Source organism: Spermophilus citellus, assembly GCF_964194105.1.
Source record: "Spermophilus citellus genome assembly, chromosome: 3".
Classification (NCBI taxonomy): domain Eukaryota; kingdom Metazoa; phylum Chordata; class Mammalia; order Rodentia; family Sciuridae; genus Spermophilus; species Spermophilus citellus.
Window position 1 is genome coordinate 193,180,594 of NC_138184.1, and position 12,045 is coordinate 193,192,638.

A 12,045-nucleotide genomic window follows, 5' to 3' on the forward strand; every position below is an offset into this window, starting at 1 on the left:
TTTCTTCTTATATAATAGTATATAACTTCACTACTAAAACCAGCCCTCAGTTGCTTTTTTTCAGAATGATTGTTCTAAATTTTTACTCCCTTCCAGAAGTGTTTTGGGTACATACAAACATTTACACATCCACACATACATGTATGCATTTTCAAAATGGAGTCATATGCCACAACCTATTCTCCAGCTTGCTTTTTTCAGTGCATACTATTTATTTTAGTGCTGAGCAATATTTCCTCATGAGGTCACACTACGATTTATGTAATCAAATCTTTTATTGACCAACATTTAGGCTATTTCAAAATTTTCACTTCTAAAGTTCACTTCTGTGATCATCTTTCCATCTATCTTTGCATATTTATATAGCATATTGGCAGGGAAAATTTCCTAGTAGTAAAATTGCATGACCAAAGGGAATTTTTGTATTGATAACTCTACTACACATTTCCAAACTGCCTCCCCCAAAATCGTAGCAAATGCCTTTGCCACCAACAAGGTACATGTGAGCACTCTCCTCTTCCACTTTGACAAGCTCCCTCTTCAGGTACATTTTATTATTAAGAAAAAGAAACTCCAAGTGTATTTTATTATTATCTTACAATTACTAGAAACCTTAAAATGTTGATGGGAAGTTTGTAGAAACTTAGCAACATTAGTAAAGACAGACGATAAAGATATTATTCTTTACATATTATACATTGGTGTAATTTGTGTTATTTTTATTCTGTTTCTAACAATGGTCATATACATATTATAACAAAGCATGGGAGCAAAAGAACATAATCAATGGATGTATAAGTTCCAATTTGCTTTCTGTGAGTCCTCTGCTTGCTGAGGTATGGCAGTGGGTCACTGGTAAGGAGAAAACCATTACCCATCATTCCTCACACCTTACTGGAGCGAGGCTCCAATGATAGTCAATGAATCTGCTTGTTCACAGGAGACTGACATAGCCCAGGCTAGGCAGGGAGAACTGGGCAGCCTGTATCATCATACATCACCCAGAGGTGCACTGGCCATGCTCTGGAGAGTAGTAATGCTCTGAAGTTTCTCTTTTTTTGTCATAGACTCCTCCAGACATCACTGTCTCATTGAATGTAGCTGATTCGTGGCCATATTTCCCCTCCTCCTGCCACCTTCCATTACTCGTACTCAGATAAATCTCTTCCCTTTGGCAGAAGGGTTGAATATATAGCCTCTTCCCAAAGCACTGATCAATATCTGCACCAAGAAAACCTAGCCCACAAAGGGGGATAGGAGTGATAGAACTAGCTCTTTCGGTGATAACTTGTCATGTTTAAGGGGTTTCTGTGCTCCAAGATGTAATACGTGATAATATTCACACTTTAGAAAGGCATGACCTGAAGTTGGGCACCACCATTATGGTGTCATAAACAAATGCAGAAGATGTTTTCAAGTAGGGGCTAAGGGTCCTAAACCAAAGGTTCAATATTCCTGGTTCCATCATTATTTATTGATGACCCAAATATTCCAGGCCTTATCCTTATGTAAAAACAAATGAGATTCACAATATCTCTGTTAACACTAATTTTAATGACACTGATTTCATCTACTTATGCAGTTCTCTGTAAAATATGACCCAATCATTTGGGGGAGTCTCCAGTGGATCATCAAAGTGTCCCCCCCACCCCCGCACCATGCTTACATTCCAGGTTTTCCATTCCTTCCAGAGTTAGGTTGTAGTACCTTGCATTTCCCTCAGGTCTGTTCTACCTCCTTCCTTTACAACTGTTAGCTGCAAACACACTTCAAGATGCTGCTGTACTAATTGTGTTATGAATGTCATGGTCAAGGGGAAGTTTCTTTAACTTCCCAACCTTCAGGGAATTAGAATGTTCCTCCACCTCTTGAAAAAGCGGAAGAATATTCTCCTCCCCAAACTGTGCTGCTCATCGGCACCTGGGTACAAAGATAAGTTTGTTCATGCCCTTTGCCTCTCATTCTCTCAAGGAACTGGCTCCATCAGCCTCAGCCTCTAGTTCTTCTTCAAAGAACTTGACATAAGTCTCCAGGACTGAGACACCATAAGCTACAAGCTTTGTTTGAACCTCTCCACTTCTGTTGCCTGCTTTCTGGTATTCCATTTCCACTCATGCCTGTCAGCTCTTGAAAACAGAAGCTTATGAGGCCCTAACCATACTAGCTCAACATCCTTCTTCTATGTTGCTTCTGTTTCACACATTTAACATCCACTGCAATTTCATGACCCAAATGCATGCTCAAATAGCAGCATTTTGTAAGTTATGTGAAAAGTAGGTTTATACAATCAGAGCCTTCAATAACTAAATGGCAACCACCCTCTGGAGTTGCCTCCTAGACAAAATAGAATTGTTTTTAATCATAGTTTTCTGTATTCCAGAAATTCACAATGTGAACACAATCAAGCATGCTGTGTTCCTAGTAGAAATATTACATGTAAAGTCAATTATAAAGACAGTACCTAGTCTGAAATACAGGATCTCCATGATTCGTGCTCTCCTCTTTTTCCAACTCTGGCTTCACCCCTTCATACCCACTCTCCAGTCATACTGAATGAGTTTCAGTTCACCAAAAATATTTTTTCCCACGCTTATAATTCCTGCTCCCAATATCACTAAGTGTAAAATGCATTCCTCCCCATGCACTTTCAGAATACCAGATCAAGTACTACTCCATTAATGAAGATTTCCACTCTCACTCCATCTCTTCCCTCACTACCTTGAGAGTTGATCATGTCCTCCCTGACTCAACACTACACTCCATAAATACTCCTTCCACAGTAACATAACATTTTATTTTATAAAACATGCTAATGTGAAGAGTTTGATTATTTCTTCTACCTATTTCTGTATCTGGTACTTAGTAAAAGTTTATTTGATGAATTAATCTCTTGAAAACAAAATAAAAGCTGTTAACAATTTTTACAGGTATATGTAAATAATGGTAACAAAACTATTTTTTTCCAAAAATGCTTAATTTAACTTTATTGGCCTTCTATAACTTTTAAACAGGCAGGGGAAGAGAATGCAGACAAATCCATAACATGGGTTATAGCTCCTTAGTGTCCCCTTTCAAATCCCCATGGCCCACGTCTGACTGCAGGTGGAGTGGAGAGATGCTAAGTGAGTCCTCCTGCATTCTTGCCTAACACCTTTTACTGATCCTGTATCAGCTTTGGCCTGCATAGTGCAGCTCGAAGCAGAGGGGAATTAATGCTTTCAGACTCCACTCAGATGGACAATCCAGGGCATTCTGGATGCTTCTCAGAGGTCCTGGCGAACTAAGTCATGGAACTTGTCCTGGATAACTAACTGATTTACTCTTTCCAACACATCAGTGCATGAAAAAAATCTACCAAGCCAGGTTGAAAGAAATATAAGAGATATAACAATTGTATGAAATAGGGACATTTTTTGAAACAATTATAAAAATATGAATGTGATCTGATGTTTGATGAAATGAAAATATACTAGAATAAAAGATGTTCATTGTTAACTAAAGAAGCAAATTACAATATATATATATATATATATATATATCTATATATATATATATATATATATATTGTATATCCTAAAGACATAAAAATGATCTGAAACAATGTATACTAAAGCATCAACTGTTCAGTCTCTAGGTATTTGCAATATAATCTTTTTATTCTCTTACTTGTCTGTATTGTCTCATCTCTACCACACATACTGTTTCTGTAATTAAAATGTATTTTTTAAAAAGCTAACACTATGTTCGACTTTCAACCTATTATTTTCTATTCCAAGACACACTTTTTATACAGTCCAGTGATAAATGAGTCTGAGAAACCAGGAAAATTATAAATGGACTAAGGAAAGCCCCATAATGCATTGTGGCAGGATAAGAATGCACAAGTCATGACCTGGCTCCTGTGTAGACAGGATCCCATAAATATCAGAGTCTGATTCTATTTGAGTTATACTCACCCTTCCCTGTAAACTCATTCACATGCATTCATTAAAATACTCAGAGAACAAAGACACATTCCTTAGCCCAGATGGAGGAAGATACTGGTTTTAACCAGCATTTCATAATTTATGATTGCAGGGATTAGGAGCCAGCCTTCCTGCTTACTAACTGCACCTGAGGTGACTCGGCAGGAAACTTCCACCATAACACACATATTCTCCATAAGCTGGTTATCCTCCTATACACTTCATCTTTTTCCAACCAATCCCCCACAAAAGATAATAAATATTTGTAGATTAAAGGAGAACTGCCTTCTCATCCTTTACAGCTGCTGGTGTGCAAGCTGTTTAGCACAGAGTGTTTAATTAATGGATAGAGAGACAGCTGGACCCGCATCCAAATGAGTTTGGATTCAAGGTGCCAGGAGATAAAGATCTGAGAGTGGAAAAGCCGAACTGTGATTGGGTTCATTTATAAAAGAGGCTGTTAAAGGTCAACTGTGTTTTCTTGTGCAAGAGATAAAGAGATGCTATTAAAAACAATTGGAAAGTAATTCATAAGGGACGAGTAAGTCACTCATGTTAAATTAATTTATCTTTCCTGATAGCATGGCAGTCATGATGAGAAAGTAAATTTACCTAAAATCAAGATCTTTCAAAAACAGCCATTGATCATGTCTTCCCTGAGAAGCTGCCAGAACACACTTCTGTGTGCCAGGACCACTGGGGCTGTCCGTTCACAGCATGCCCATGGTTCTTTGCAGCCCCTTTCCAGGTTAAGAATTAACCAATTATTCCTAAGGACTGTAAGTGCAGTGGTATTTCTATGGACATGCTAAGATGTTTGAGCTGCCAATGTCTTCCCATCACCTCTGATGAACTAACTGCTGAGTACCAGAAAAACCCATCCTGCAAACAATTCCATTTTCCTGATATTCAGCAACATAATAGAAGACTCTAGCCCGCTGCACTCCATTTAAAACCTCCCTATCCCTCTGTCCCCACTCCAACACACCACTCTTTCAAACATGTAAACACCAGGATGGAAAGTCTTTACCCAGAGAATGTATCTACAATTATGACTGGCAGTTTATTTAACTCCACAGAGCAACATGATCCATTTTCTTTGTTCATCTCCTCCCCTGGGTAAATTTTTCCATTCAAGCAATAGGAACTCCCTTTCTCCTGCTCAGTTTCCTGACACCAGCATGTGGTGTGACAAAGGGCAATTGCTTTTAGTGCTTAGAAATGGCAGCCCATTAAGGCACATCTTCATCTTCCTCTGGGCAAGATAGATGTTGTGTCTATTTGCTGCCAGACCCGGGATGAGAATGGGAAAATACACTCCATCAGATTGTAATCTTTATAGACTTAAAGCTGGTATGATCAGGTTTACCCCCTCTACTTATTGCCTGAGGAAAACTGCTTGCTGCTCTTCTTTCTTTCTTGGGGTTGAAAACTAATTGGGATCTTTCTTTCTCTCCTAATGTCATGGGAATAATGAGCAATTCCCTGCAAAGGTCTATCTGAAAACCTGCCTTCCCAGGTACACACTAATGACAGCCCAGTGCAACGAGCTGCTCACCATTTCCCAGTATCAGTTAGGAGTGTCAGACAAGGACAGTCAAAGAGGGTTAGAGGCAGTTAATGTTTCCAATTTACCATTGCTCATCATTTACAGATTTTAATAACAGCAATTGCAATTCAGAATCTGCACTAAAAAAAGAGTTCCCAATCAGATATCACAGGGTTTCTTCTGAGCCTGATCCCTTTGACAAACTAGGGAAATGGACATGGTGAACATGAACTGCACTAGCATTGATGCACCTTGCTCATGATCAGACAGTTTTTATCAGGATGTGCTGGCTGTAGTTAGTGGAGAGAACCCCAGAAATGCAAAATGGCAAGGTCAGGAAGACTCCCCTCCTGCAAATAAAGCTAATGAAAAACAGCCCATCATGGAAGAAGCCAAGAGTAACAGCACAGCCACCTGCACTACCACCCACTCAGTACCTTCTATATGTCATGTACTATCCCACTTGTTTACATACATTAAGAATATTGTTGTTTTCATTCTTCAGTAGTCAAGGAATTTAAGTAAAGCCTTTCTAAGATTAAATGCCTAGAAAATAGACGAGACAGGATGTACTTATGTTTTTTTTTTTCTATACGGGGTGTCTGAAATTACTTGTTATGATTCAGAGTTTGCCAATAAAACTATGGTTTGAGAAATAACTGAAATGTACAGAGTACATTTTTATTTTTTGTCTTCTTAATGCTTCTTCCAACTTAATGTAGAATCAGCATCCCTGTCTCCTGGGGTATGCTTCTTCCACCAAACCCAATCATTGGGTTAAGTAGCAGCTGTTATCTTCTTACACACCTTCTCTTTCCAAGCTTGGGCTCAAGGATGGTCACCTGCTAATCAACACCAGTCCTTAGGACCCTTTCCATCTGCCTGTATACTTGTTTGGGTGAGCATGTAAAAAAGAAGCAATAACAACAATGATAATTTAGATACATTTTAAGTTCTAAAATTTATTTTAAAGTATAATTTAAATATGTATATGTGTATACATACATACATACATACATACATATCAGGTAGTTTACATTTTAACACCTCTCATTTTTACAATTCTCTGGTATAAGTGCTGTTAATATCTGCGTTTTATAGAGGTGGAAAGTGAAATACAGATGGGTTAGAATGTTGCCCAGATCATGTAGCTAGGACTTGAGATTTGGTTTATATCCATTAGCTATTGCTAGAAAATTTCTGAGTTAACCACTCATGGCTTAAAACAGCAATCACTTATTCTCCCTGAGCTGGGGATCAGATGGATGGATGGCAGCTGGGCTTAGCTGTGTGGTTCTGATGGTCTTGGCTGAGCTCACTCATGCAACTGAGTCACAGGGGTCAGCAGATGCAGACAGGACTTGGGTAGACAGCTCTACTCTGCATGTCTCTTATCCCCTCCTGGGACCTGAGGGCTGGCCTGGGCATGACTTTTTCATGGAAGAGCGAAAGAGCAAGAGCACAGCTAGAAACAGTAGAGTCCTCCTGAGACTGGGCTTGGGACCAGCACACTGTTGTTTCCACTTCGTTCAAGCATGAAAGGATGAGGCAGAAAATGCAGTCTGTCTTTTGTAAGGAGAACTTCACAGTAAAAATCAAAGAATAAAGACTCAGGGAGAAGTGAAGAACTGGGGCCAACCCCACCATCTACGCATATCCTACATAATTCTTCAGGAATCTTTCATATCAAGTTGTTGGTAGCTGACATTGTTAGGAATGAAGTTATAAGCTCCCCAGGATCCACCTTCTCTGGTGTGAAGAAGAAACAGTTTTATAGTGGTATATAGAAAGGATTCAGAAGCCAAAAAATGGAGAGAAGTTTTAGGGATACCCATGACCCCTCAACCAGCTGTCCTCAACCCTCTGCTGGGTTCCTGTTATTTGGTTGTTCAAGCCTGCTTCTGAGATCACCCCAAACTTTTTAAGTTATCTTAATTTTATTTCAAATGTTACCCCAAAATTTCTGCCCAACACAACACCTGCAGCAATTAACTGCAGCAATTCATGCTAACACCTGCAACATTTGACACATATTGGATGCATCTACTATTTGCAGTGGATTATGTTAGAAACTGAAGATCAAAAAGAATGGATCAGATTGAACACCTGTCCTTCAAGAACTCATAATCTAGGAGACAAAATATACATGAGGCTCCTGCCACTACAAAGGGACTGTGATTTGCTAACGTGGATCATGGAGAAGGCAGGTATAAAACTCTAATTTGGGAAGAAATAAAAATGTTTCACAGAGGAGTTGGTGTGTTCTGTCAAGTGCTAGAAGATGCAGGGGATTTCTCAATCAGAAAGGGAAAAACAGATGGGAGGCAGTGAAGGGCTTGGGGCAGAAAGAAGGGTGGCTATGGCAGTAGAAAACATTATAGAGGCATAAAACATCATGATACCTAATGAAGGCATAGTGTCATTGGGAGACTGATAAATATTCAAGTGAAAAGTTGAGGGCTCTGGTTGTAACTCAGTGGTGGAGCACTTCCCTAGCATAGGTTCGTTTCTTAGCATCACATATGAATAAATAAAATAAAGGTCCATCAACAACTAAAAAAATATTTAATACTAAAATCAAGAATATTAAAATCCAGACTGAATAAATGGGATGGAAAGAAACAACCTGTGAGGTGAATAGAGAGCCTACATCTTGGGAGCAAATCTTTACCCCTCACACATCAGATAGAGCACTAATCTCTAGGGTATATAAAGAACTCAAAAAGCTAAGCACCAAAAAATAAATAAATAAATAACCCAATCAATAAGTGGGCCAAGGACCTGAACAGACACTTCTCAGAAGATGATATACAATCAGTCAACAAATATATGAAAAAATGTTCATCATCACTACCAATTAGAGAACTGCAAATCAAAACCACTCTAAGATGTCATCTCACTCCAGTCAGAATGGCAGATATTATGAAGACAAACAACAATAAGTGTTGGCGAGGATGTGGGGGAAAAGGTACACTCATACACTGATGGTGGGACTGCAAATTGGTGCAGCCAATATGGAAAGCAGTATGGAGATTTCTTGGAAAATTGGGCTGGGAACCACCATTTGACCCAGCTATGCCTCTCCTCGGTCTACACCCAAAGGACTTAAAAACAGCATACTACAGGGACACAGCCACATCAATGTTTATAGCAGCACAATTCACAATAGCTAAACTGTGGAACCAACCTAGATGCCGTTCAATAGATGAATGGATTAAAAATGTGCTATATATACACAATGGAATAGTACTCAGCAATAAAAGAGAATAAAATCATGGCATTTGTAGGTAAATGGATGAGTTAGAGAAGGTATTGCTAAGTGAAGTTAGTCAATCCCAAAACAAATGCCAAATTTTTTTTTATGTAAATAGAGAATATTTATTAATTAATTAATTTGTTTGTTTGTTTTAATTAGTTACACATGACAATACAATGATCTTGACATATAATACCAAATGTTTTCTTTGACATAAGGAGGTTCATTCATTGTGGGGTAGGGAGGGGGAATCTGGGAGGAATAGACAAATTCTAGATAGGGCAGAGGGGTGGGAGGGGAAGGGAGGGGAGTATGGGGTTAGAAATGATGGTGGAATGTGATGGACATTATTATCCAAAGTACATGTATAAATACATGAATTGGTGTGAGTATACTTTGTATACAACCAGAGATATTAAAAATTGTGCTCTATATGTGTAATAAGAATTGTAAAACATTCTGCTATCATATATAAATAAAATAAATTAATAAAAAATTTTTCAAAAGTTGGGAAAGAAGAATTTGTCAATGTGGCTTGAAGAATTTTGAAAGGGAGTTGGGCCTTGTTTAGCTGGCAGAATTGTTCTGTCCTACTTAGCAGGCATTATGCCCCCAAAGTGCCATGGAGTGTTGAAAGTGTGCCTCAAGATTGTTCTACTCCTTTTATCCTGACGCTGCACTTGTGAAGCAACCTTTTCGTCATAATTTGGTTTCCCATGTAGGATGTCCTCTAGGGAAGAGAATGAATTAACCAGGCTACAGGAAGAGCCCTATCTACTTGGTAGTTATTTCTTTGCAATAATTAAAAAATTGACAACCCAGTTATTAAACCAACTCTTAGGGGTCTAGTGTAATCAGGGCTCTTTATTTTACATGAGTCCAACACAGACTAAACAGAAGGGACTCCCTGGAAAATAATCAGTTTGACTTACAAAGAAGAAATGTGAAGCACCAGGGCTACATGGGGGTCTTCAGGATATGGAAGGTGACTCCATGTTCTTTTTCCATCATTTTAGGACTTTTTGTACAGGTGCAAAGATGCTTATAGTCTGAGGTCAAACTTTACAGTTCTCATTCAAGAAGGAAGAAATTACTTTGCTAGTTTCAGCTGAAAAAATCTTAAAGGATACCTCCCATTGTTCAGATTTGCATGGTGTGTTCATTTGTGAGGGAAACCAGAAGGGTGAAATGAGAGTGATTGGTCCAGTGTGGGAGCTTGTGGTTAGACATGGTTGATAATCTTGTTTCAAACTTTGAGGGGTGGGGGAACGGTGTTTCTTTGACAGACAAAATCACAGTCACTACCTTTGTTTATCATGAACCAATTATGTTTAATGCCCAGTGGTTCCAAGGATAGTAGATAAATTTGAGTCTAAGCCCACAATTTGGAAGACTAGACAGAAACCTGCCTTCACATTCATACCTCTTTCGAGCATAGAGCAATCCAACAACTTATACCCATTTTTGTTAAAAAGATTTGCATTGTTGCAAATTGAACAAGTTTGTGGCCATAGATGATATAGTCTGGATATGTCAACTCTGTGGGTAGTATATTAAATGTATAAATGAAAAAAATATGACTGAGCACTAAATAAAAACAAAAATGTGGGTGTCTTTATTTCCATTGTTCCCTTGGGGAAACACTTGTGTGTCCTGAAAAAAATGATCCAGAATTTAGAATTTGCAGTGTTCCAGCTGCTGGGGAAACTGGCAGAAAGCAATGGCATCCTCAGAGCATATTCAGCAATTCTCCAGATCTCAGCCCAGGCAACTGGTCTTCCTTACCTGTAGTCGAGAAGCTCAGTATCACCTTCAAAACAACACCAGAACCTGTAGTACTGCTCATAGGTCAACAGTGTTTCAATGATGAATGGTTGTCTTCAGTGTCAGTTAAACCAAGGACTACTTATGCCAGTCAAACACAGCCCATTAATATACTTGCTAAATTAAGACTAGTTAAAAGCCTCGCTAATAATGAAAAGTCTGAAAGTGAGGCATAAAATGTAATGAAAAAGGCAGCAGACATCAGAAGACTAAATATCTCAGGTTCTTTCTGTGTGTGCCCTGGAGCAAGACAGGGTCTATTTGACACTGTCTTCGTTGATGAAAAAAGCCTCAAGGACAAGTTCATCTCTAGGAATCTCTATTATTGTAGGTCCACAACAGTGCCCAGTTCTCAACCTTTTCCAGGATTGATACCTTAATGTGTTCTCCATGTGCTTTGCAATTAAGGAGGATGGTGGAAACTGTGGCAGAAACAGTGTCTGCGAACTAAACCATCCTCAATAACTAATTTATATAGAAGTGCATTAGAGCTTCACATTCAGAATCACATACATCTGAGTGCAAATCATGCCTCCTCCATATTGCCCAGTGGCAGGAACATTGTGAACAAAGGATCAGTAAGACTTGGTTCCTACCTTTAGGGTAAAGGACACTCAACAATGGCCCCTTTTCCTTGACTATGAATCTGGGAGAAATAGGAAGTGAGGATGCAGAATCCAGAAACCCAATAGAAAATGTGCAGAAGACAGAGGGAGAAGTGAGAATGGAGGACCAGAGCTATGGATTATTAAATTGAAAATAAAATTCATATCTTTTTGTTCTTTCTATAATGAAGACTAGAAGCTAAAGAGTTTTGGACATATAAATTAATCATGGTCTCAAAATGAAGTTTCACAAGAGATGGGAGAGGTCTTCTGTTGAAGTTCGAATACAGTTCTAATACTTTATTGGCACAGATAAGATATGGGGACAGATAAGTGAGGTGGCCATGCCTTTCTTCTGCTGCCTGCTGTGCTGAGGGCAATTCCACTCAATCTCATCCTCATTTTATTTTGGTTAGCTGACTCTTCCTATGTTAAGGTTTGGATGTGAGATGATCCCCAAAGCTCCTGTGTCAATGCATAAATGTTATCAGGTGAAATGATTAAGATTGAGAGAGCCATCTAATGGGTCCATCCTAGTATGAATGGACAGATTAGGTGGTCACCATAGGCAGGTGGGGCATGGCTGGAGGAGGTGGGTCACTGTGAGTCTGCCCTAGGAGAATCCATCCAACCTGCAGCCCCTTTTCCTTGCTCTCTGTTTCCTGACCCTACCATGAGATGAGCAGCTATCCTCTGCCCACCCTTTAGCCATGATGCTCTGTTTTACCTGGGTGTAAAGCAATCAAAACTGTTAAGCACAGACTGAACCTTTGAAATCATGAGTCAAAACGAACTTTTTGTCCTCTAAGTTGTTCATGTTGGGTATTTTGGTCACAGTCATGAAAA

At 39.0% G+C, this 12,045-nt stretch overlaps 1 protein-coding gene across 2 annotated transcripts in view; it reads right to left on the reverse strand.

Moving 5' to 3' along the window:
• PHF14 (PHD finger protein 14) overlaps positions 1–12,045 on the reverse strand; it is a 604,994-nt gene that overhangs the window by 382,520 nt on the left and 210,429 nt on the right. The gene's annotated exons all lie outside the window — the stretch shown is intronic.